General features: G+C 46.4%; 1 long non-coding RNA gene across 1 annotated transcript in view; it reads left to right on the top strand.

Annotated features, from left to right (window-relative positions):
• LOC146870939 (uncharacterized) overlaps window positions 1–27,325 on the top strand; it is a 77,237-nt gene that overhangs the window by 19,593 nt on the left and 30,319 nt on the right. Inside the window, exons 3-4 of the long non-coding RNA XR_014979880.1 lie at window positions 16,241–16,538; window positions 16,759–16,838. This is a non-coding gene — a long non-coding RNA (uncharacterized LOC146870939). The remainder of the gene's footprint in view (window positions 1–16,240; window positions 16,539–16,758; window positions 16,839–27,325) is intronic.

Here is a 27,325-nt window from a genome sequence, read left to right as displayed (position 1 = left end):
AGCATTTGACAGCTTAGAATGGACCTACTTGTACGAAGTAATGGCGAACATGGGCTGGGGAAAGGTTTATAAAATGGGCTAGACTCCCATACACCGAGCCTACGGCCAGAGTACGCACGGGACGGACCATATCAAGGAAATGTCCGGTAGAACGTGGCACCAGACAAGGGTGCCCCTTTTCCCTCTGTTATTCGCCCTGGCCATGGAGCCCCTTGCATTTGCGGCTAGACCAGGGCGCTCCTATAGAGGACTGAAAGTAGGACAAGCCTGCCATCACATAGCACTCAATGCGGACCATCTGCTGCTGTTTTTAGAAAGGTGAGACGAGGACTTGACGGGGACCCGGATCCTGCTAGAGAGATTCAGTGCCAATTCAGGGCTTAATGAGAGCTGGCAGGGTGAACAGGTAAGCTGGGAAAGACCCTCATCTGCTTAAAGTACAAGGCAGGTGTTGGCGTCAGGAGTAACAAAAAATGGGAGTGGGGGTCCCGTACTCACCAGACATTCCATTAGACATGCTACAGGCACTTCCACACGGGGGCAACTGGTGGGCCCTAGCGGCTTGGATGGAAGTTGGGGTGACAAAGATGGGTGACCTCTATAGAGACAATGAGCTCCTACGATTCGAGGGAGCTCCACACTGAGTTTGGGTTACCCCGGGGACCTTTCTAATTGCATAGGGCACTTACAACAGCAATACCTAAACATTGGAAGATGGGTTCTGCACAGCTCCCATTCAAACAGACCTGCTACTACATAGCCCTATCAGCGGGCACCATTAAAGCGGTTTCCTACTTGTATAGAGCGCTTCATGCGGATGGATTGCGCCCACTGGAGGCGTTACGGCTCCAGTGGGAAGAGGAAATGGGCGCCCAGATCTGGACAAAGGACTGGAATAACCTACTAATGGGGATACCTAAAGTGTCTAGAAACGCATGCATTAAGTTGATAAATTATTATGTCCTTCACAGAGCCTACCTGACCCCCGAATACATAAGCAGATACTTTCAGACAGAAGGGACAGCCTGTCCACGCTGTGGTGATGTATAAGTGCATATTTTGACGATGTTTTGGGCCTGTCCACACCTGCGTGAATACTGGGAGGGAGTGGTACGCACAGTAGGAGTGGTCATTGGCAAGGAGGTCCCTTACTCACCAGCTCATTGTCTGCTAGGGTGGTTCCCCCACACAGCAAAATGTGAAATAACCAGGAACTGGTAATCAACAAGGGGCCCGAAGATGACCACCTGGAAAACAAAACTTCTTAAGTGGGCATGGTTCGAAGGAAGAATCCGGATGAGAGGCTAAGAGAGGGTTGCAAAACATAGAAGCAGCCATGTTCTTGGAGACCCTAATACATGAAGTAACACATCCGGATCTGTAGAATCCGTAAGGAGAGGAAGAAGACTTGTGGAGCATGACCTCACAACATAGGCACGTCGATAGATAGTAACTGAGCTACTCGTGTAGCTCCTATATGATCTGGACCCCATAGACACATACTGACCCAGCACCGCATAGCCCTCCATACTACACGCTCTCTGGTTGATGCATATAGGGTTCCATATCATACATATAAACCTTTCTTTTGCTGCTGAGGACTCACGGGGGGGGGGGAGGTTTGATGTTGTAGCTTTGTTGCTTGTTGATTTATTGAATAGCTTTGACGATACTAGCAGCGGACAATCTTACAGAGCTTATACAAGAAGATCTAACTTGTCCTGCTGAAATGTAATATTACTATAAACGATTAATAAAATGTTTTTTGATTTTAAACTGAGAATCCCTGGTTTACACTAAGGGATGCAATGCAGAGAATGAATGAGGATTACATTTTTATAGGTGTTCCTCGTGATTTGATGAATGGATTGCTAAATAAATCAGTGTGAAATAAGATAAAGGCCCCTATGTACAAGGTTACATACAAAAAACATGAGTTTGAGGGGGAAAGCAGCAACAGAATGCATTTGAATCAGCAAAGGAGGCAATACAACATGTCTTGAATTTGTGGTCAGTACACTAGAGGGGGATGTTGAACTAAATGTGACAGATTAAGTGCAGTATGCTAATTGGAGTTTGTGGCAGAAGCAAAGAACAAACAGAGTGCCTTTATGGTTTTGGGCAAAGAAAATTACCAGATGCTGGAGAGCAGTAGACTCCATTTGAAAAGCAGTTGCTTGCATGCATGTTATTGGGCCCTGGTGAACACTGAGCAGTTGACCCTGGGGCACAATGTGTTTTTGAGACCTGAAATTCCTATAATGCAATGGGTTTTGAGTTCCCCCAAGACTCATAGAATAGGGCCTGCACAGGAACCCAGCATAATCAAGTGGAAGTGGTACATACAAGACTGGGCCGAGTATGTCCCAAAGGTACTGCAGTGTTACATGAGCAGGTCGTGCAGGCCCCAGTGAAAGATACAGAGTTGTTACAGGATGTGCCTGAGATACGGGAGTCCCCTGTGAAGTGGGTTAAGAAGTTGTGGCAAGAGAGCTGGGAAATGTTACCACAAAGCACAATTACTGTTTTTTACGTAGATCTCCACTGCCCCAGACTCTTTAGAATGGTGGTGTAATTCCTTTGCATATGAAATAGCCATACTATTGGAGGCTGTGGTGGCAACTCAGGATTCTGATTTGGTGGGAATGGTGAAGTGGGCACACCAAAAATGTGAACACCTGGGAGATAAAGCCACTAAGAAGTGAGCAGAGAATAGAGGGTTGTAAATCTCCTAGATTTGATCAAAACTGCTATTATGCAATGTCCCATTTGTCAGCATACACAACACAGACCAGTCCCACAGGTGGTGAGAGGTCAGTTGGATAGGGGAAAGTTGCAAGGACAGATAAGGCAGATCGACTACATTGGGCCAATGCCAATTAGTCATGGTTGTCAATATGCATGTACAGTGATGGATACTTCCTCTGGCTACTTGATAGCCTTTCCTTGTAAACGTGCCACTCAGCAGAAATACTTTGAAAACTTTGAACGTACTCATTTTGTTTTATGGTATTTCATTGCAAACTCAAAGTGACAGTGCTTCTCATTTTATGGTTTAAATCTTTCATTATTATTTGTAAAGACAAGTATAACAGTAGCTGCCACCTACATCCACCACTCTGTGAGGTGCAATCGCAGTAAATGGAAAAGAAAGAATATAGAGAAAGAAGAGTAGGAAACACAAAGGAGAGCGGAGATAGGCCTACCAGGTTCAGGTATTTTATTGTGGTCGGGCTGGTACCGAGGGGGCATTTGCTGCGGTCAGGATCAACCATCCCCATTCGACTGCATGAGAGGAGCTTTAGTGAGATGGAGCACTCGAAGGTACCTCGGGCAGGTAAGTTCTGTAAATTCTGTGGACAAAAACTCTACAGTGGTGCCCCATGTTTTATCAAACTTAGGGAGAGAGTGAGTTTGGCCAGCTGTCATCTTTTCCATCCCCAGTGTGTCCCATAGCCTATATAGCCAGTTCAGTCGGGAAGGTATATCCACAGTCCCCCACCTCGCCAACAACGCCTGTTTGGCTGTACCCAAAGCCATGGTGATTGCTCTCCCATGACAAGATCTAAGAGGGTAATCTAGATCTAGAGTAATTAAGGCATTGGGGAGTCCTAGCAAAATGAAGGAGGGAAGTTTAGGTACGTCTGTATGGTGTATGCGATCTATCTCTTGAAGGATTGCATCCCAGTAGCTCTGTATCTTTGGACATGACCATGTGTAAGGGTGCCAACCTGGCCACATAGACGCCAACATTGCCCAGTCTCTCCTGGTCTCCATCTGGCTAGCCTTGCTGGTGTATAATGCCAATAATGTGCAATATTTAAAAACATTTCTTTACCCGCAATACTGCAGGAGGATTCCTGGGCCCTGTAGATGTCTTGCCACTCCTTAGGGAAGAACTCTTACTCCAATTCCATCTACGCTGCGCAGGGGACTTACAATGCTGCTTGGGGGCATTTAGGAAAAAGTAGATATCTGACAGTAGTCCCTTATCAGATGTTCATGTAATGGCCAAATTTGGTCAAGGGATGGCCCGCATGGGGGTGCACCTGTGGCTGAGTCACCCAGTAGCGGAGAGCCAAGGATTGCCAGTAAGCGTTCCGAGTGATCCCGAAGCCTGTGATGAGGCTAGCAAAATCCATCACGCCCTTCTCATCGAAGAGATCTCTGATACGTTTGCAGTTGGCCGCCTACCAATGAAGATAACCATTACCCCTACTTGCAGGATGGAAATCCGGGTTTCCTATAAAGGGGGTCAGGGGAGACATAGGGATTGAGAGGCTGCACGACACCTCTATGCTATCCCACAATCCCATAGTGGTTCTCAGGACCGGGGAAATATAGGCCCCACTGGGTCGGTGCCGCCGGGGTAGCCATAGGACTTTTCAGATGGGCATGCCCGCTATTAAACGGTTGATAAAGCACCAGTGCTTCTCCGACTCCAATTTGTACCACTCGAGCATACATCTAAGTTGTGCCGCTTGTAAGTAGCGAACCAAGTGTGGGACTCCCAGTCCCCCGTCCTCCTGCTTCAGATATGTCAAGTGACGGGCCATTTGCGCCTTTTTACCTCCCCAAACGAAGTTGTTAATAAGGCGTTGCAGCAGTGTAAGCATAGTGGGTGGCGGTCATAGTGGCAGTGTCTGCATCACATATAAGATGCATGGAAGTATGGTCATTTTGATAACTGCCAATCTTCCTAGCCAAGACATAGTATGCCTCCTCCAGTTCAAGAGAACACCCCTGACCTCCGACAAGAGGGGAGCGTAATTCACTGGGGCTATCTTGTCTAGAGTGGGATACAACTGCAGTCCCAGGTACTGGACCCCCTCGGTCGCCCACCTGAACGGGAACCGCGCTGCCAGTGCCTGCTGCTCCGTCTTGGGAAGAGTCAAGCTGAGAGCCTGTGTTTTAGTGATATTGACCTTGAAGCCCGAAGCACGACTGAAGCAATCCTAACTCCTCCAGCAAGGGGGGCAGTGAAGTCAACGGCCGAGTTAAAAACAAGACCACGTCGTCAGAGTAAAGCGAAATTTTATTCTCTCTATCGCCCATTCTGATCCTGATGATAGTCGGAGTTTGGCGTACCCTTTCTGCATATTGCTCCATATATAGAGCGAAGAACAAGGGCGATAAAGGGCAGCCCTGTTGCATACCTCTCCTAATGCGAAACGGCCTAGAGGACATACCGCTGACCCTAATCCTCGGCTGTGGATCCCTATACAAGCAATCCACACATCTCAGAAATCTGTCCCCCGCTCCGAATTTACGCAGGATCCATTGCAGGTACGGCCAGTGAACTCAATCGAACGCCTTCTCAGAGTCGATCGAAAGAAGCACAGCGGGTGTCTGCGTGTGCTGGGATTTATCCAACAAATGGCAGACCAGACAAGTCCCATCACTGCAGTTGCGTTCTGGAATGAACCCTGACTGATTGGGGTCGATCAACCCCTGCAGATGTGGCACCAGCCGGGCAGCCAGTATGCTCAAACATTTTCAGGTCATCATTTATAAACGAAATAGGGCGGCAAGCCGCACAGTTTAGTGGATCCTTGCCCGGTTTAGGGATCACAACGACCTCCGCCATAGTCATAGTCGGGGTCAAATTACCGGTATCACTAAAAGTATTAAATAATCGTACCAGAATCTGAGCCAACTTAGTGGCAATGTCTTATAAAAATCAGTCAAGAATCCGTCCTCTCCAGGGCCCTTCCCTTGCGCAAGATCTCGGATGGCCTTAAGGACCTCGCCTATGCGGACATCTGCATCCAGACTCGTCGCCTCTAGTGGGGGAAAAGATGCCACCGGGACATCACGCACATATGATTCGGCTGCTCCCGTGTCTAAATTGTCAGCGCTATATAGATCAGTGTAAAAGGACTCAAATCTGCCTGTGATATCACTGTCTACACACAAGATTTCTCCCTGGGTGTCTCTAATTTCTATAATACACCGTTTGTAAGGAGTTTTCCGGCTTTATTACTCCCGGCGTAATACCTCTGTTTGGTCCGCAGGAGAGAGTATTCCGCCCGATCGAAGTCAAGGGCTTTCAACTGTTGTCTGGCGGCATTAAGCTGTCTCCTAACTTGTACGGCTCCCGTCCTGCGGTGCACACACTCCTGCTCTTTCTCTTGCGATTCGAGCTGTTCCCGTTTTTCTTTTCTGTTTTTATTGATTCCTGCCGCTATTGCAATAAATCGTCCTCGAACGACCACCTTGAAGGCGTCCCTCAAAAGAGCGACCGAGGATGCTCCGTCCTCGTTAATCTCAAAATATGACTTGATTGTTGCATGTATTTCTTGAAAGTTAGCCTCATAAGTGAGTAGTTTATGGTTGAGTCTCCACCGTCCACGTCCCGGGGAGCCCCCCTGGATGTGCAACTCTAAGCTAATTGGCGAATGGTCTGAGAGGGCAGCGGTTCCTATCGTGAACCCCCCTCCGGCTTTCGTGACTATTGGGGATGTTAAAATCCAATCTATGCGAGCATACGTTTGGTGAGCCGCTGAAAAACATGTGTACTCCCTAGTGTTAGGGTAACTCTGTCTCCACACATCTGTCAAACCCAGGTCCTTCAGCTTTTGCCACATAGCATCATATAGCACCCCGTGTGCCCCTGTCTTTGTACGGAGCGATCTAGCATTGCAGCGGTTACTATATTAAAATCCCCCCCCCCCCCCATGATGAGCTCTTTGTCTGGTGACTCCAGGATAGCATCCAAGGTGTCACTGAGAAATGCCTCCTGGCGTTCGTTTGGGCCATATATGGCTGCAATGGTGTAAATGTGGTTCCCCCATGCCCACCCTCAAGGCCAGAGCTCTGCCTGGTACCTCTACCTGTATGCCCAAATCCTTGCCCGGGAAGTGAGTGGCAAACACCGCTACTCCCGCCTTCTTGTCCCCAGATGATGAGAAGTATTGCCTGTCGAACCATCTGGAGCGGAGGCGTTTCCACTCTGCTCTCAATAAGTGGGTCTCCTGTAGAAGGCAGACATCGCATTTCAACTCTCTCAAGAGAGCCAATAGCGCACGTCTCTTAACCGGGGAGTTAAGTCCCCTGACATTAAAACTTCACTCCAACCTGACGTCTCATGTTCCCCAACTAAAGGCCTACCTCTAACCCTAACGAGAGTAGTGAGAATGGGGCAGAAAAAGGGTTTAGAAAGAAAAAGTAAAGTAGAACAATAATCCCATAAGTCGAGAGCCCTCCAACAAGATCTAGGCACAACAATGTGCATGGGTCCGTGAATCTGATGATCGGTCTTCCTCTCCTGAACATGGGGTGCCAGGCTGAGGCCAATTTCTTTGTGGTTGGGACCCCTCCGGTGGCTAACAAAGCTTCAGCCGAGTCATCTGCAGGACATCGATATTCAGTCGCTTTTAGGGTCTCCAGAGTCCACCCACACCACGCAATTTACGGATCAAAGCCTCTCTCTCCTGCTGCTTTCAGAGTTCCGTGGGTTGTGTGGACTTCCCCCCCTCCCAGTCCTCCCTGTCCTCCCCATCCTCAATGTGTTAGCCGGCTTTGAGGGCATCGCCGTTGACCGCCCTCCGTCTCCTCTTCAACCAGATTGTCGCCAATAATATCACTCGCATCTTTCAGGGATTTCACTATACGCAATTCTTTATTCCACGTAAAGGACAGGCTGAAAGGGTGTCCCCTACGGTAGCGGGTTCTTTTGTCCCTCAAGAGAGAAGTAAGCGGTCACAACGCCCTTCAGAGCTGTAGAGTGAGAGGTGAGAGATCTTGGTACACACCAACCTGACACTTCTCATTTTAAAGGCAAGATTATCTTGCACAGCACTACATAGAGTGGATGTTGAGAAAATTGTCAGATGGGTCATTTAAAGGTTGGTGAGAGAGCTTGCATGATGCATTGTTAATTTTGAACAATAAGCTTTTGACAAATGCAGAAACTCCATTAATGCAAATGGTGACACCAGCTTTGCAGATTCAGTCTCACATGGCCACTAACACTATCTTGTACTGGAGACAACTCCCAGATCCTTGGCTCCATATCGGGCTACAGCAGAGGCTGCAGGTCTTGATTTACATGCTTTGCAGATGCATAGACTGAAATCCAGAGATACAGCTTTAATTGAAATCGTGGAGGGAATTTAGATTCCCCCGGAGCATTTTGGATTGATTGCCCCTCGTTCTGGGCTTGCCTTGCAAGGTATCTAAGGGGAGGGGTAATAGACTTGGATTACCAAGGCGAGAAAAAGTGATATTGTTGAACAGTGGAGACACTGCTTTTGTAGTGCATCCTGGAGATCGAGTTGCTCAGATTGTCATCATGCCAGTTTATGGGGGAATTGTTAGGAAGGGGACTGCCCCAGCCCTTCTTAATGTACGAGGAAAAAGATGGTTTGGCTCCACTGATAAGAACACAGGAGCCATAGCATGGATTTAATCCCCCAATTAGACCCCCCTGCACCCGCTGAAATTATAGCTAAAGAAAACAAAAATCCTAGTTGTAGTGAGACCTGGACAAGAGGAGTGGAAACTTGTACCTGCTGATAAATGCCATTTGTGAGAATGAATAATACTTGTTTGTTCTAGGTCCTTCTAGATCACAGCATGGCATGTTTACGTCCTGGTTGTTCTATGTGCACTCTGTTCAGGCATCTCCGGAGGGGACCGGGGGGGGGTCCAGGGATGCCCACAGCCAAGGGACTCAATCGCCAGTATCAAATGACATTACTATAGAGGCTGGAGAACATATGGACCTATTTGCCGCAAAATGTGCTCAACATATCCCATTTCAAAATGCAGAAAATTAAGAGCACCCTCAATGTTATCTCCACGTGTTGGGGTGCTATACCTACTCCTGTTAATGTTCTCTTGCATATCTTTGTTGCTACTAATGCTGATGAGGTGGTGGAGGAGAGAGAGATGTTAGAACCCACCTCTCCTTATATGAATATTGCAAATGTTGCCCTGAGGTAACAGGAAATCTGTGGAAAACATGACATAGGAAATTTCAATATTTCTAGTGGTGACACCTGTTTTATACTTTCTCATGATCCTGCTAAAATAGGCAAGTGTCAGCAGTTAAAGCTTGATGGTTCTCTAAGTAACATCTCTAGAGAGCAGCATACCTTGTGTCAGTTATGGAGCGACAGTTTGTGTCCCACTGTAAATAACAATATATCTTGCAAGTATATAGTGTCTGTTGTTAGTAACTTTAGAAATGTTAAATTACCCAAGGGATTACTTTTTTCATGTGGCAATACATCATACACCTATAATCCAGCGAACCTAACTGATGGACCATGTGTCTTAACACGATTAAGACTTATGATGTTTCCTTTGCATTCAGCTTTACGCTCTCGCTATGCTAAAGACACATTTCAATTCTCTAACGATTGTGATTCTGAAATTACCTTTTTATCCAAAACTGAATATATGTGTATAATATTAGGATAATAAACAAGATTGCATGTTTAATGGTAAAAAGCAAATTAAACTGCTCCTGCTTTAGGTGAATTTCTGTTAGATGTTCAGGGAACGAGAAAAGCCACTTTACAAAATAGGGCTGCTATTGATTATTTGCTTTTAAAACATAACCATGGCTGTGCAGACTTTGAAGGTTTTGCTGTTTCAATTTGTCGGACCATTACACACCCATCCATTTGCGAAAATAATGCATTGCATTAATTATTCAAAGGGTGGTGAGATTGGTTATTTGGATGGTTGCCTAATTTTGGGCAACTTCGTTATATTTTAAATATCATTTTCATTATACTTTGTATCTTGATATCTATTTGTTGCTGTACGCAATGTGTGCCTAAGTTAATATCTTTGTTTCATCCTAGAACTATGGCTTTTATACCTATGAATTATGCTCATTATTAGTCAGTGGTCAAGGAGTGGAGCGTAATGCTACAGGCATTTATTTATATTGTAAGAACATGTGTAGACCATTGACTTCATGTTGCTTTAACTACATTTTGTGAGTTCAGTTTCATCTTATATCTGTCTGACCCTGCCTTTCAGCTGCAAACGCAGGCAGGCCCCAGGTTACTTGCGGACACACAGAAAGGTTTGTTTTTCACTTCACCGAGTGGGAGAGATAAGCTGCTAGAACAGACAAGTGCGGGCCACGTCCAAGGCCCAAGAATGAGAAAGTGAAGAAATCTGCCTCAACTCTTATCTGAGCCTTGCCAGCTCAGTTGAGTGACCTCGACGCAGAGAGTGTAGCCAGCACCTACGGTGAGGAAAAGGTTATATGATATAAACAGGAGTGCAGACATTTTTTGTATCTACCCGACTATGTGCATCGTTGTTGGAGACGTTTTTCCATGTACATGCCGAATTGTACATTTGTTTGTTCTACATGCCCTCGGAAAGTACCAAATGGCTGCTAGAATTATTGAACAAGTTACTTACCTTCTATAACGATATATCTGTAAGAAACATTAGTTAGTTATAGATTCCTTACCTTAGAATTACCCCCAGGCGTCAGACTGGATCCGGAAGGTTTTTTCGTCAGCAATACCGCTGCGTGTTGGAAGGTGGCGTCGGTCGGCTTCGCGTCAATCGTTGGCGTTGTGGCGCTGGGATCACGTCGTGGTAGCTACTTAGACACCGCCCTCACGCGCTGACGTCAGTTCTGTACACGACTTTCTGCTCCAGAAACGCAGAGCCATGCAAGACGCTGACCACTTGTGCACAAATCTAGGGCCCTGAAAGGATATCCTTAACCCTAGAAATCAGTTCGCAGAGGGGGGAGGACTGGTGGGGAGGTAGGGAATCTATAACTAACTAATGTTTCTTACAGATATATTGTTACCGAAGGTAAGTAACTTGTTCATCTGAAAGAAACACGTTCGTTATAGATTCCTTACTATAGAATAGATACCCCAGCAATACCAACACCGGTGGTGGGTCTGCGAACCAAGATCACACCAGAAAGTCCTGGAGAACAGAACTGCCAAAGAAGCAGTCTCCCCGCACGTAGCTGTCCAGACAGTAGTGTTTCGTAAACGTGTGCAGTGATGCCCACGTAGCTGCCTGACAGATGTCATGTAGAGGAGCTCCTCTTCCCAAGGCAGTAGTGGCTGCAGCCCTGGTGGAATGGGCGCGTAGCCCCACTGGAGGCTCCTTTTTAGCCAGATACTAGCATGCTTTTATACACTAAACGACCCATCGAGAGATGGTTCGCTTGTGTACGGCCCAAACATTCTTGGCAACCACTTAGCCAACAAAGAGTTGGTCATCCACCGGGAACTGTTTTGTGCGATCCAGATAGAAAAAAAGCGCACGTTTTGGGTCCAGACAGTGGAGCTTCTCTTCCTCTTTCAAAGGATGCGGAGGCGGAAAGAAGGTGGGCACAATGATAGTCTGCCCGATGTGGAAGGCAGTAACAACCTTGGGCAGGAAGGATGGAAGAGTCCTAAGGACAACTTTGTCCGGATGCACAGAGAGAAAAGGAGGATTAGAAGAAAGCACCTGGAGCTCACTCACTCATCTGGCAGAGGTGATGGCCTCCAGGAATACAGTTTTGAGAGTCAAGAGCCTTAAAGGACAGTTATAAAGCAGCTCAAAGGGAGCACACATTAAATAAGTTAAAACCAGGTTCAAGTCCCACTCAGGCATAACGAAAGGAATGGGAGGAAAGAGATGAGTTAAGCCTTTCAAGAAGCGACTTACAACCGGGGACTTGAAAAGGGAAGGATGATCTGGAAGCCGAAGGAAGGCAGAGATGGCCCAAAGATAGCCCTTGATAATGCCCAGAGCAGAGCACTGCTGGGCTAGAGAAAGAAGAAACGAGAACCTCAGAAAGAGGGGCAAAAAGGGGATACACAGCCTTTGCTGTGCACCATGCCACAAACTTGTTCCACCGGCAGGCGTATAACGTCTTAGTGGAGGGACGCCTGGCTGTGAAGATTATATCACAGACTTCAGGAGGCAGGTTGAAAGACGTCAACTGCCGCCACTCAATCTCCACACAAGGAGGTGGAGGCTGGACAGGTTTGGGTGGAGGACCGTCCCCTGCTGCTGCGATAGAAGATCCTCCCGAAGAGGCAGTCTGATCGGAGGATCGATGGCCATGTTGAGCAGCTCAGGATACCAGACTCTTGGTGCCCAATCCGGAGCCACAAGAATGACTTGGGCAGAAGTGGTATAGGCGGAAAGGTGTACAACAGGCCGCAACTCCACTTGCGACGAAAAGCGTCACCTAGCGAGTGCTGCCTTGGAAATTCCAATGTGCAGAATTGCTGCCATTTTGCGTTCTCTTCGGTGGTGAATAGATCTAACCAAGGCTCTCCCCATTGTTGAAAGAGACCATGCACCACCTCCGAGTGAAGACGCCATTCGTGATCCATCATGCACGTGCTGCTGAGTTTGTCCGCCCTGGCGTTCACAGAACCTGCCAGGTGTTGAACCACTAGGGATATGCCCAGATGTTCCAGCCATGTCCAGAGGCAGAGGGTCTTTTGACACAGGGTCCACGACCCACCCCGCCCTGTTTGTTGCATTACCACTTGGTGGGTTGTGTGGTCCGTGAACACCTGCACTACTCTTCCCGGATTCGTCTTGCTTTCAGTGCAAGACGAATCGCCCAGAGCTCCAGAAGGTTGATGTGGAGCCCGGACTCCGCCGAAGACCAGTGGCCTCTGATCTCCGCCTCTCCCAAATGGCTGCCCCATCCCAGAAGGGGACGCTTCCGTCACCATAGTGTGGTCTGGTTGGAGAAGGGAGAGGGATCTGCCATTAACCCAATCCTGGTTTGTGAGACACCACTGCAGTTGTCGTGCAGTGCCCTCTGAGATCTGGACGCAATCGGACAGATTCCCCTGATGCTGCACACACTGGAAATTCAGGTCCCACTGCAGAGCCCGCATATGCCACCTGGCATGATCGACCAGCAGAATGCAGGAGGCCATGAGGCCCAGCAGCCTCAGAGTCATTCTGACGGAAACCCGGGATAGAGGCTGAAAGATCGGAATCATAGCCTGAATATCCCGGACTCGCTGTTTGGGAGGATAGACCCGAAACCGCGTCATGTCCAGAACCTCTCCGATGAAGAGGAGCTTCTGAGAGGGGATCAGGTGCGACTTAGGCACATTGAAGGAGAACCCCAGCAAATGCTGGACGTCCGCTGTAGTCTGGAGTTAGGAGACGACTGCAAGGGGGGAGCACGCCTGTAACAGCCAGTCGTCGAGATAGGGGAAGACGGAAACCCCTGATCTGCGCAGAGCTGCGACCACTGCTATCACTTTCGTGAACACCCGAGGGGCGCTGTTAAGGCCAAAGGGGAGCACGGTAAATTGAAAATGCTTGTGGCCTTCCGTGAACCGCAGGTAACACCGGTGGGCCGGCAGGACGGGGATGTGAAAATAAGCATCCTGCAAGTCCAACGCTACCATCCAGTCTTCCGGGTCGTGGGCAGACAAGACCTGAAAGCGTCAACATCTTGAACTTCTCCTTCCGGAGGAAGCGGTTGACGTCCCTGAGATCCAAGATAGGGCACAGGCCCTTGGCCTTCTTGGGGACCAGAAAGTAGTGGGAGTAACAACCACAACCTACTTCTGGGACAAGAACGCGCTTGATGGCTCCCCTTGGCCAAGAGAGCCGTAACTTCCTGATGGAGAAGGGCCAGGTAATCCTCCGACATACAGTGGTATCTCGGTGGCATGGCTGGAGGGGTAGTCTCGAAGGGGAGGGAGTAGCCCCTTCGGACTATTTGCAAAACCCACCTGTCTGACGTGATGGTGCGCCAGTGGGGGAGGTGATGGCGAATCCTGCCACCCACTGGCGTTTGATGGGCCTGAAAGGTCGGACTAGGAGGGTTTGGAGGATAATGCAGAGGGAGGTTGGTGGACTGGCCCGCCTGTTGGCCCTCTGAACCACAGAGTTGGATCCCACATCCCCGGCCGAAGGTTGGGCAACCCGCTGTGGACTGTGGCTCTGGGCGGGGGTAGGGGGCACCCCTTCCGTAGCCATGAAAGGGGCGAAAAGCAGACTGCACTGGGCGGCTGGAGAGGCCCAAGGACTTGGCCGTAGCCCGTGAATCCTTGAAACTCTCTAGAGTGTTGTCCTCTTTGTCGCCAAAAAGGCGACAGCCATCAAAGGGCATGTCCATCAAGGTGTTCTGGACATCCCCTGAAAAGCCAGTCGATCTCGTCCATCAAGGTGTTCTGGACATCCCCTGTCGATCTCACCCTGGCGTAGCGACGAAGTGCTACTGACGTTGTAATTGTCCGGCCCAGAGCGTCGGCGGTATCCAGCCCACAACGTATGGTAAACGTGGCCGCATCCTTTCCGGCGGCGACAGCCTGGGAGAGCACTGTCCGGGCCTCCTCCGGACACTGGAGCAGCACCTGCGCAACCGTATCACACACAGAGTGGGAATAACGGCCCAATAGGCATGTGGTGTTTACCGACCGCAGTCCCAAGCTGGCGGAAGAGAACATTTTCTTCCCAATATGGTCAAGCTACTTGGATACCCTTACCGGGGGAGCGGTAGGAAAAGCGCTCTTAGAAATGGAGGCTTGGACCACCAAGCTCTCCCGGGTGGGGGGTTGGAAGAGGAAATTGGGGTCGCCCGGAGCCAGGCTGTGGCATCGGGCAGTCATCCTGTCCACGGTAGCCCCCATGTTGGGCCTGCACCACGTGCCCAAAAGGACGTCTGTAAGGGCCTCATTAAATGGCAGCAGTTGCTCCGAAGAGCTCGCCGCTGGTTGAAGCACCTCTGTAAGGATGTTAGTCCTGACCGCCACTGTAGGAAGCTTGAGCACCTGACCCCTTCCAGTCCTCCTCCTCAGGTTGCTAATCTGGGCGAAAAGGGACCCCAGGAGTGAACAGGGGCACAAAACCCCCACTCGGCGACAGATTCGGCGTCGGGCAACGCCAGTCCGACTCCGGGTCCACTTCGTGATGGAGGCCGAGGTCGACGCTGGCTGGGGACACGACCAGGGTCAGTTGCAGTTGCAGTCCTGGAGGAAGCGGCGCCGGTGGAGGTGTGAGCTGGTCAACCGGCGCTGATCCGGATCCATGCCTGGATCCACGGGGGCCCGGGGGCGCCGGGGCCGGAGTCGACAGCGGAGAAGGCCTTGGTCCCCCAACCGAGTCCGCGGGGCCCTACGACGCGCCGGCGAGTTTGGGTCGCCCAAAGATGGCATTCATTGCTTCGTAGAACATACGAAGTTGGGCGGGAGTCCCTCCGGGTCCCGGGAAGGGAGGGAAGCCCAGAGTCGACTCCTTGGGCTCCACGTGCAAAGCCACGGAAGGGGCACCACCCACATCCCTCATCGCATCAGCCGACCGACGGGGAGAAGTCGAAGAGCGATGGTGCTTCTTCGACTTCTTTTTGTGCTTCGACTTACCCGACCCGAGTGCGAAGACTTTGATGACTTGGACGAGTGGTGATGGCTCGCGACCAGGACCTCGTACTGGGCGGAGCTGACTGCCGGTGCTCAAGCAACTTTCGGGACCGCTCCCGCAAAGCCTTGGGTGCCATCGACCGGCAGTCAGAGAACAACTTGGGTCGTGGTCGCGCTCCAGGCAAAAGAGACACACGCGGTGAGGGTCCGTAAACGACATCAGTAGGGTACAGGAACCGCAGGCCTTGAAACCGGGCATCCCTAGTGCACCAGGAGTCAATGGACTCAGAAAAGAAGTTGACAAAAGTCGAGAAAAAAGTAAGTCTAAAAGTGACTGGAGGTACCACTCTCTCCGGATCTGTGCTGGCTGACGCAGAAAAAGAAAGAACCGACGTCAGCGCGCAAGGACAGCATCAAAGTAGCGCCGCGACGGCATGCCGGTGACAAAGCCAATGGCGGAGCCGACCGACGTCACCTTCCGACACGCAGAGGTACTGCTGATGAAAAATCTTTCTGGATCCAGTCTGACGCCTGGGGGTAATTCTAAGGTAAGAAATCTATAACTAAGGTGTTTCTTTCAGATACATCTTGTTAATCATTTGGGCTTCTGTGGGATGGAAAGCCACACTTTTTCCATCCAATTTGTAGTTAGTCAAGCCCTGAGAGTCTCTCTCACATTACTTACCTGGAAAAGGTAGTGTGGTTAGCCATTTTATTTTTGCATGTATAATTGGAAGGATATTTCCAATGGACATGGGGTGGGGAGTGGAGTCTGCATGTGGAAGGAGAATTATTTTCAATTGTTCATTCCCTTCACTGACATGTTTTTCCCGTGTTGGTTTGCACACACTTAAGCTTGATTGAACTGTGCTGTTTTACTTCTGACTACCTGTACCATCTTTTGATTTAAGTGGACAAGAGTGGAATTATCCAGGGCGCAAGGGTGCGCTTTCAACAAATGGCACCCGAACAGAGACCTCTACGTGGGCAATCCAACAGCTTTTGTGTCTGGCTGATGTGACACGACCCAAGACTAAGAGATTGTGGGGGCCCCTGCCAGAAGAGACTAGTTTCACGCAGCTGCCATCGGAAGTCCTGGACTGCTGTTCCTTGGCAACAGGATCTCCTCGGCAGAGGTTCCAAAGTGGTAAAGTGAAAAGTGGCTGAATTGCAAAGTACAGAGAGTCGGATGTCTTCATTAAACACCTGGTGAGATTGTTCAGAGTTACTTTGTAATAAGCGTATTGAAGTATTGATTTTTTGGTATTGAGAAATGTATTTCATTACATTGGTTGGGTTTCATGTTGGACCTGATAAATAGGCCTGTATTGATTGTCTTGGAAAGTTCTCATTTAAATGGTCTTTGACTTTAAGACACAATGAGTAAACTAATCAAATATATTTCACGGTGTCGTTGTTGCCGTTTCAGGAGTCCATGCCTGGATGAAACCCAACTTGTCCCGGTTGAGAGTAGTCCTGCTTGGAGGTTGATGACAAAATATGGGATAGGTATGAACTTGTGGCACAGTTTGTGGCATTGATATACTAAGGGAAATGAGGATTTGAGATGGCCGCTGGACGGTTCATTTGATTTAGATAAAATTCTATATTTGCAGCAAAGTTTGTTTGAGAAAAAGGTCAGACAAGTGATGTGGGACAGTTTCGATAAGTGGGAAAAACATGCTACAATGTTGGTAATAAAGGAAAAAAAAAAGAGAAGGAACGAGAACAGAAAAAGGAAGTGTTGCAGAAAGCCAAAGCATATGATCAATTAAAACAACTGAAAGTATTTAATGTATCGACCGAGAGTTTAGAATGACCACTAACAACATATGTGACACAAGAAAAACAACATGAGGACAGGGATGAGGTATGAGAGAGACTATTGGATAATCTCCCACCATATGTCCCACAGGTTCCCATACCTGCCCCACAGCTACAAAATGTACCACTGCAAATGGGTCAGCAGGGAAATGCACCTCTAGTACCCATTCCAAATGTACCAATTCTTCCTGCTCAATTACCAGGTCAATTGAATATAATGGGAAACCCAATCTACCCTTGAGGGCTTGGGCAAACCAACTGAACGGGTAAAAAGCGCCTTCAAGGGATTTATTTGGAATACTCTGTTCTATTGCTGTTGATATATATTTTTAACTGCAAGAATTATTGTAGGAAGGTGGAATCTGACTACATGGTTGCCCCCACTTTTTTTCTGGTGTTTTGATGGTTTTTTACTAGTCTGGCTGGGATCCTGCTATCCAGGACCCCAGCCTATCTGCTTACTCCCTTAAGCGACATGGTGTGCACATTTGGTGCACTAGTGATTGGATACTGTGGTCCCTTGTGAGCCCCTAGTATATGGTACCTTAGGTACCAAGGGCATAGGTACTTCACAGGCCTACCAGGGGCTGAAGCATGTATTATGCCACCCCTGGGAAGCAGACTAAATCCGACACCACAGGCCTGCTACTGCAGCCTGGGTGAGGTAGTGTTAGCACTCCTCACTGAGATATAGGTTCACTATATCTCTCCCTGCACACACATATAAACCTATCAGTCACCCCTAAGGCAGGCCCTATCGATCCTGGGGGCAGGGTGCTTGGTTTCCATGGGAGGGGGTGCCTCTGCCTGAGCAGGGCCCCTCTGCAGCTCACAGAGTCCATTCTCTGGGGCTGTTTGTGGATGCGGTTAAACCATATACTCTTAAGTGCATTATTAACTTTGCGGTAAATGCTAACTCTGGGATGACTGCATCAAAACATGTCGTTTTTGCTGTCAAACGCTTTGGAATCATACCCCCACACCAGTAACTGGCGTGGGAGTATGATCCCCACCCTTCTAGAGGGATAGACATGTACCCACTGTGGAAACACGGTAGAATCCTGAAGAGCCCTAGCATCACAAAATGGATGCCACCAGTCACAGACACTGGGCTGCCCTCCTGCTGCTGACCGAAACACGCAGTGGAGGAGGCCCAACAATAGGCATCCTGTCACAGGGAGCTGTAACCACCTCCCAGACAGGGTTTAGTGTATTGGGGCTGGGTAGGTGCACTCCTAGAGTGCTTTGAAGTCCAGCACTGGGGGAGCAGTAGGCTCCTCTGTGCATACACCAGTTCAAACTAGCTCAGGGGCTACCTGCCCCTGCTCTGGCGTGAAACTGGACAAAAGGAAGTGGGTGTAGCCACCCACTCCCCTGACCCTCCCATAGGTGGGGTCATAGAGCTAGCCCCTCCCTTCCTTCTAGTATAAGTTAGGGAACCCTTGCCATTGCAAACTAGATATCCCTGGACGACGCTCTGAAGAAAAATCCTGGACCTTCAATGTTCCACTGATAGAGATCAGGGTGTATATAATATCCCTACTTCCACGGATAGAGTAATCTCACAGTTACACACACATACATTCTTCATGCACTAGGGCCCATTTCACTAACATACGCTCAAATACTCTACCAGCAATAACCTGTGGAAAGAAAAACTCCTAAACACCCTGCATCTATATCGGGGTCGATAAGATCTAGTTATTGAGACTGCCCTTAAACATAATCTAAACAATCTATACAATAATAATCAAAATAAGATACTCAATAATTGACAAGAAATAATAACCAACACCATATTCAAAATTATATTGCTTTATCTAAAATTAGTCAAAGAAAATCAATCAGAATAAATCATTTTTCTCATAGTTGCCTATTCTAGCTAAACGTCAGAACGGGTCAGGACAAGTCTCTCGGTAAAGTCTCTTAAGACGAAGTCCTCTCAGCAACGATCCTCACCAACGCAGATTCGGAACGCGGCAAAAGGCAAATGGCAAGTGGCAAGAACCCTCTCTAGGCTAGCAATTCTTATAGTAAGTCAAACAAAGGAAAATATAATTTGTATTAACTTCTTCCGTCAAACCTCTGAGCAAAGCGAGAAGGAAAGGATGTAGCATCGCTACATTTGAAAATCTCCGCTCAGGAAAAATCACAAAATAAACATAACGGAACAGGAACCAAAAAATACATTTGTATCTTGTAGTTTCCACGTCTCCTCGGCAATGAGATCATAGTTCAGAGTCTTTCTTTAAAGCTCCTTTGTTTCCCAAAGCTGCCAAGGACGCTTCATTTCATTTGGAGATCGCCCAAAACTGCTGCTGTCCTCACGGAAAGTTTTAACCAGGCAAAGCAAGGACTGTGGTCAGCTGACTTCAGGACCATATTCAGCAAGGCTCTCTCTTGTCACAAATTTCTACTCGAGGCCAGGCTTACATGTCAGCCATCTTTGTTTAGGCCACAATAGGCCACAATAGACCATCTTAATTAAAAGAGACAAAAACAACGTTACCACAGCATAGTGATTGAACAGTGTTAACCCCACTAATACCCTTATGTGTATGCAATTATCTAGCTCTTGCAACATAGAAAAGCATTAATTCGAAAAGCGTTTTATGCTTAAAAATAAACAACACACAGCAATCTTTAAACATGTAAACACGCACATTATTATTAAACAGCACACTTATGCATTCCCACGTGTAATTCTCTCTTGTTAAAACAAACGAGTTGATTAGTATAAACACTTACACAAGACAAATAATTAATAATTAATAATTAATAAATTAATATAACAAATAGACATGCCAGAGCTTCAAAACCCAGTTAATTTTCAAACTGAAAACTCTGCTCTAGCAATCCCCCCTTTGGTGATTTTACCACCAAATAAACCCAAAAAAGAAATTTGTGAAAATTTAGTCCCATTTTAGGAGAAATCGGAAATGTCTTTTCCTCCTTACACAACACTACACACCAGTCACCCTTTCATCATCCCTCTTTGTTTCTAAATAAACACTCTCCCTCAATTCTTCTAATTCAATTTCTTGTGGTTCTCTTTTCAACCTTTTGTTTTTCTTCTCTTTATTCAATTTCTTCTTCCCTCCCCTGTTTTTACAACACACACACACTAATCTCAGTATCAATAAAGCAATAATTATGCAAGTTAAAGGAAACAATATTCTACCTATAATAGTACTACCTATTTTTGCAATAAAATCTTTAACAGCTATCACCTTATTAGCTATTTTAGTCCATAAACTCTCAGCTTCAAGTGGTACTAATTCTTCATGCAAATCAGTAATATTTTTGATATAGACCTTCAGGTCTTTGCTTTCATCTGGAATGTAAGTGCAACAATGTTGAACTTTCAGCATTCCACAAACTCCACCCTCCTTGGCCAATAAAATATCAAGGGCAAGTCGATTTTGCATTGACATGGCACGTACGGCACTTAATTCCGTATTCACTAAAAGAAACCCTCCAGCGGTATTTGTCGATAAGCGATCCACCACTGTTGACAGTTTCCGAATTCCATAAGCATTTAAAGAAATTCCCACTGCTGGAATTAAAACCCCAAAAATATCACCCACTATTTCAGACCAGGTTTCTCTCTTGAAACGCATTAGTAAATTAATATGTTCTACATCTCTTATTTTATCTATATGAAAAATCTTTGGAAAGACCAGACCCACATAACACGTGCCATACCAATGGTCAGGCAACTTGTAATAAGCCTTGTTCCCACAAACATAATACACTCCTGGGAAAACTGTATCTTCTCCACCTCTGAAACCCCAACCTGTTGCAATGAAGTATGTATCATGGCACTCACTAGTCCCAACAAAATATGTATCATATTGGGATTTCCTTCTTGTAATGCATAGCTTACCCTTCTGTGGTACATCTAGAGCTAAAGTTGGACTAGCCCCATTTCTCAATTCTTTCCCCATCTCAATGTCCCAAATTGTCTCACTCACTTCATATTTCCCTGCTTTCTCATGCATGTTCAATCTCCTTTCCTCTACCATATCCAGGAAAGCTTTTTCCTCTTCTTTCAGACTGCAAGTTAAATTATTCTTAAAAATGTAATCTAATGTTAATCCTTTCTCTTCAATAAAAATTTCACCAAAAGTGTTAGCTTCTTTAGCTGGATTCAGCTCTTTGTTCATTGGCAAATGCCCAAAAATACTATCTCTGTTAGACATCTTATAATCTATTTTCCCTAACAAATAAAAAACACTACTTAATATACTACATGAAATACCATATGTAGCTGGCAAATGATGATAAGTAACACCCTCTGAAACGGATGCAGGTAATTGCATACAAACGTAGCAATCCCTAACTTCCATTGTTTTCACATATTCATACAACAACTTCGAAAAAACATTACTAGAAAAATTATTAATTGACCTATCTTTGTGTATGTAACTATTACTAATTCTAGTCAAAACTACTTTTTGCGAATTCTTCTCTATATCTGTCATATTTTATGTATGCATCTCAAATGTAACTTTAAAAGTAACTAATAAAACTAAAACTCCCCACAGTAGCATTAATAATCCAGTACAGCAGCAGCACATTCTACACCATCTTTTAAAGAAGGCACATCTACTTTGATTATCCTCTATGTTAGCCATTTTATTACTTTGACCTTGTCTTTTGACTTAGCCTCTACTACTCCACTACTAATATACTTTGGATTACTTCAGACAACTGAATTTCAGACTTTCTCTTGTCACTTTTCCTCCAAGTAATTTTTCAGTTCACTCAATTTGGATATTCATCAGTTTTCACTCCTTCTTCTTCAGTAACATCAAATTGTATCAGATCATCAACAACATCTTGTGCATCTGACTCTTCTCCAATGTCAGTCAGGATAACTTTTAAGATTCCTTTTTTTCCTCAACCACTTTTCTCAAGATCCCCTCCGAATTATCTCGAGTCACTGTTTCTTCTTCTCCTTCTTCAGACAGTGCCACATAAGACCATTCCAGTGATCTGTACTTTTGGTTGGGTCTTTTTATTTCCTCAGGTTCTCTTGATTCTTCTTGCTCCTTTCTTTTTACTTCATTTTTACTCGATACTTCATTCACTTGTTCAGCTTTTGATGTATTTGTTCTTATTACTCTGTATCTCAATCTCTTTACTCTGTTGTTAGGCCAACGATCTCCTTTTATCACCTTTTTCGGCCTAATTTCTTTATTATTTCTTTCTCCAATCCAAGTTCTCTTTCTTAGAACTCGACCCTCTGTTTGTTCATTCTCACTCTCATCCAATTCTGTTTCAAGTGCCTTCTGTTTTCTTTTTCTAGCAGTTTTCTTTTCCTCCACAGTTTCTTTCACCACTATTTGAGACTTCCCTACTCCTGTCCCTCCTCGGGTCTCCGACACACAATCTTGCTGCTGTCTACTTGTCCCTTCACCTAGCTTGTCAAGAATGTTCCCTACACCTCCTCGGGGGTCTTCCGCAATCTGTCCCTCTCTATCTTTTTCTGACCCTGTTTCTTCAGGTATAATCTCAAGTGGTTCTTCAGTCTCCTCCTCTTCCGATTCAGGAGTAATCTCTGTGGAATTGCTCTTTTCTTTTCTTTTTTCTTCACTGCTTTTTGAAATTTCAGGCTCTCTTACAGAATCTGATCTCCTTTCTGAGACTCTCAATGGTTCTCTTGGAGTTTTTTCTACTTCTTTTCTCACTGGTTCTGGGTCTTCATCATCACTGGAATCTGATTCTTCAAAGTACTCTTTACCAGTTCCCTCTTTTGGGTTTGGAACTCTCAGAGTATGACTCGCATGCACCCAGTTTTTCACACCAGCACACTTCACTGCAGTTGTCGTTGTTAGAATGACTTGTCTCGGCCTTCCCCACCTTGGAACTAAGCAATTTCTTCTTCTGTGCACCTTAATCCTCACCCAGTCTCCTGGACTCAGATCATGAGCTTGCTTCTTCTCAAGTGTGGTAGCTTCTTCTCCAACCTGGTGAAACACAGAATGAACTGCGTCAGCCAGGCCTTTACAGTAATCCAAAATCATGTCATCAGTTATTGTCATCAACTTATTGACAGGTACAAATGCATGGCGCATTGCACGTCCCATGATTATTTCGTGCGGACTTAAACCAGTAGTTCTATCTGGAGTAGATCTAATAGTCATTAGCACTAGAGGCAAGACGTCCGGCCATTTCATGCCAGTGGCTAAGCACATTTTACCAATCCTGTTTTTAATTGTGCCATTTATCTGCTCAACCACACCAGAAGCCTCTGGTCTGTATGCACACCTCTGGAAGACTGAAGAATCTCCCTTGGAGTCAAGGAGTGACTCCCCTGCTTGGCAGGCACCAAAACTTTGAATCAACGGTCGCAAACTCTTCCGCTCCCGCCAGAGTCCGAAGTCCCTGCAGCCCCGGAAGTGGATTTCCTGACTTCCCCAAGGCCATCGTGAGTCCCCAGCGACGCTGAGGCAAGTGGACCTCACGAGTGATGAGGAACCACAATACCTGGGTACCGGGCACTATTTTCGAGTGCAACCCCTTCACGACGTGCTACGAACTTATGCTTTGGGCCACGTGTGGTCCAAGCCTTCAGCAGGATTCCCTCCAAAGATCAGAGGCCTACCTTGTCCCGAGTGACCGTGGGCTCCTGGTGAGTGAATCCTCCCGAGGCATATTTGCGATCCCTTGCCGGCTGGCTTGTGGGTCCCCAGAACCAAAGGACTCCCCTGGTTGCTCCAGGCCTGCCCCGACTTACCCTCGCTGGGTGAGTCCCTCAGACCTTGCTGGTCTGCACCGCTGACTTTCCACAAGACTTCCTGTTGCCAAGGCTTCTTGGCTCCAATCCAGCTCCTGGCTGTCGTCGACGCCTCCTGGACCTCATGTCTGAAGAGTCAAGACACCCGTGATCACCTGAAATCACCCGACAACTGTGGGCATCCATCTTCCTTGCCCCGGGTCACTGCCAAGTGACTTTGAACACTGTCCCCTCTGCTTTCAGGTCTTCCTTCTTCTGAATCCAGCCTTGGATTCCACCGGACACTTCTGTCTTCACAAGCAGCAAGTCTTCTTTGGCTCCCATTAAAAATGACGCCGCAACCCGACACCAAAGACACCTATGCACCCGGTTTCCCTGGGTGAGGTAACTCCAGCACTACGGTGCTCCTGTGTGTGTTGGCTCTAGAACAACTTACCCTGTAAGTGACTTGCTTGTAGACTCTCCCGAAGTATCCTAAAACTTTAAAATTCCAACCGCGACTTGCTCCATTGAAGTCAATTGGGATCCGCGGCTATGTTCTCACACTGCATGCGTCTCCCGTGGGTCCTTTACTTACCTGCCTTGAGTGGATTTGTGAGGCCCCAGCGCTTCTAAAGGCCCTAGGCCTTGTCCCCTCGCAAGTCGATATTCCTAAATCTCTATTTAGTATATGGTCTGGTATGCCCCTAGGGCCCCAGCCATATTTGTGCTTAACTTGTTGTGAAATGTTGATTTGTGCATATGTCATTGACTTCTAATCTCATAAAGAGATTGGTAGAGTGTGTCTAGTGATAAATACATATATATTTTATATATATACCTGTGTGGTGTCCTTTCATTTAGTAATTCAAGAGATTATAAGGTAAAACAAGCTGCTTTACATTCCTTTAACGACTTAGCCTGAAGGCTGCTCTCCACAGCTACCACTAGGATAGCTTTCTTTAAAAAGGTTGTCTTAAACCTATCTACCATAAGAGTCGAATTGTACTGGTGCAAGGTGGCCACTTTAACTAGTGACCAGCATATACCAGGCCAACTTCTCACAATTATTGATAAACTCGCCACAGAGATATTATTCAAATGTCTTTTATCTAAGAAATATTTTTGTTCCTTGTGAGGACATAAGAGCCAATGAACCAATCACAAAACAATAAATATTCAAAACACGGGTATATATAGAAAAGAGTTTTATCTTTTGAAATGTATCAAGGGTACTACACAGTTATACAAACAATGTAACGAGGAAATTAAATATAATTGTATAATCCTTCAATGTCACTATTGTAAACACTTCTTCTCATTATACATTATTTTCCAGAAGAGAGTGCGAGTGTCGACGTTTCGGTCTCTATGCATTTGTCCATGAGACCATCTTCAGGACTATCATAAATTTAACAGTTGACCCCTGAATGGTGTTTCCAAAGATTCAAGAATTATAGAATACAATTGATACGCATATGTCAAATTGATCGTCGTTCTGTAACTTTTGTTTAAGGTGAATAATCGTCAAAAGATACAGGTAAGTGAACTCTGGTGCTTTTTGGACGGTGTACTTAAATTTCCAGTCACCAGCAACTTCTCAATTGAAGGAGTTTATTCTGTTAGGTTTTGTAGCACAGCGAATAGTCGGCAGTCTGCAGTCGGATTAGGATACTAATTTTGTTTCAATTGAGAAGTTGCTGGTGACTGGAAATTGTATTACACCGTCCAAAAAACACCAGAGTTCACTTACCTGTATCTTTTGACGATTATTCACCTTAATCATATCAATAAAAGAGTGTGCCTTATGTTTGTTAGTGGAGCACAACGGTAGAATCCAACTGGGTTCTTAATAAAGCCCTCACTCACCAACCTGGTTGGTGACATGCTTCATCATCGGGCCCCACCGGGAGAGGCTGAATGCCACCCTGGTGTGATTCAAAGCCAGAATTACTGCGGAGCTGGTAGTGTGTGTGTACAGTGTGTAGTGAAAGTGATTTAAAAATGTCTTGGTTGTGTCAAAAAATAGATTTGTTTAGAAGCCAATCAGACGTATAAAAACAAAGTGTAGGACATTAAAGCTGAATAAATTGTTCAGCCAAGTCCACTAGGATGTGGTCAACATGTTTCTGCCTATGTGTTGTAGTTAAACAGGCATTCTTCAGGACCAGGAAGGACGTGAAAACCTCGGCGGTATGAGCACGCTAAGGCCCACCCTAACCAGAGGTCGTAAATGTGAAAATTTAAAAATGTAAAATTAAGAACAATATAGTTCTGATGTCCCTCATGTTGAAGAGGAACTGAGTTTATTCTGGATAAGAAAAACATACTCAGACAAACATAAAAAGAGACAAGCATATAATGATTAGGCATGGTTATATAGGTTTGTCATCGTTGGACATACAGATACTGGTGCTCAGCGTGGTGCACTTAGTCTGTAACACTGACCATACGTGCTACTGTGAGGAAATAAGTGCACTCAACACGATTAATCAATCTCTATAAATGTGGAAATGACTACCAAACAATAAAAGGTATGAAAAGCCCTACACAGGCACTATCATGAAGCAAGAACTTGTGTGATAAAACACTCTGCGTGATAAACTTTGGACACAGTGTTGCTGGGCATTAGGTATTCATAAGATCAAAGGAAAAGTATCGCACATGAGGTGTAATCACTAATTACACCATGGGTCTCGGGAGGGGGGTGGTAGCTACAATGGCACACCCTAAGGATAGGAGATAGAGAGGGAAAAAGTGATCAGTTGAGTCAGGAACAACAGAAAACCCGCCAGCACTTATCTAATTTCCATGGTTGAAGAACTCACGCCCGCTCAGCTAGGCACCCGCTTGGCACCTACACAATCCCTCAATAACCGGACCCCAATGGTAATGAAAGGGGAAAACCGGCTTGTTTTTAAAGAAAGGACAGTGTCCTCGAGCTCGAGAGGCGAGGCGTCAGAAGGCGCGTCATCGCGTGGCGTAATGACGTCAACGCTATCAGCCAATCGGAGTTGATGAGGCTCCGTGATCGTTCCGCTTAGCCAGTCCTATGCGGAGTACTGGAAGAGTGCTGGTTGTCATGGAGACAAGCAACAAAAGAGGAAAACCACGTAAGCGGTTCAGAACACGTTAGAAATTGACAGCGCGCCGGTTCATGTCGGGTGCAAATAGAGACGGTAGTGTTACCGCTCACAAGTGGGCGTTTTGATAAAAGGTTGTAGAGCCCAGCACTTCAGTGAAAATGGTGCTGTTATAAATTAATACTGTTGTGAAGGTAAAAGTTAGTAAACCAACTAAAAAAGATAGTAAACCAACAAAAAAAGGGGAGCAGGGGCATATAGTCCGTGGCCAAGGACCTCACATTAGGAGATGTTAAATATGCCCAAGCTTGTTTAGGTGTTAAATACTGGAAGAGAAACAAGATATATATCAAATCGTTTGCGTTTGA

Source organism: Triturus cristatus, chromosome 1_1, assembly GCF_964204655.1.
Source record: "Triturus cristatus chromosome 1_1, aTriCri1.1, whole genome shotgun sequence".
NCBI lineage: Eukaryota > Metazoa > Chordata > Amphibia > Caudata > Salamandridae > Triturus > Triturus cristatus.
Note: the sequence above shows the minus strand (reverse complement) of the source record. Positions and strands in the feature narration are given on the sequence as shown.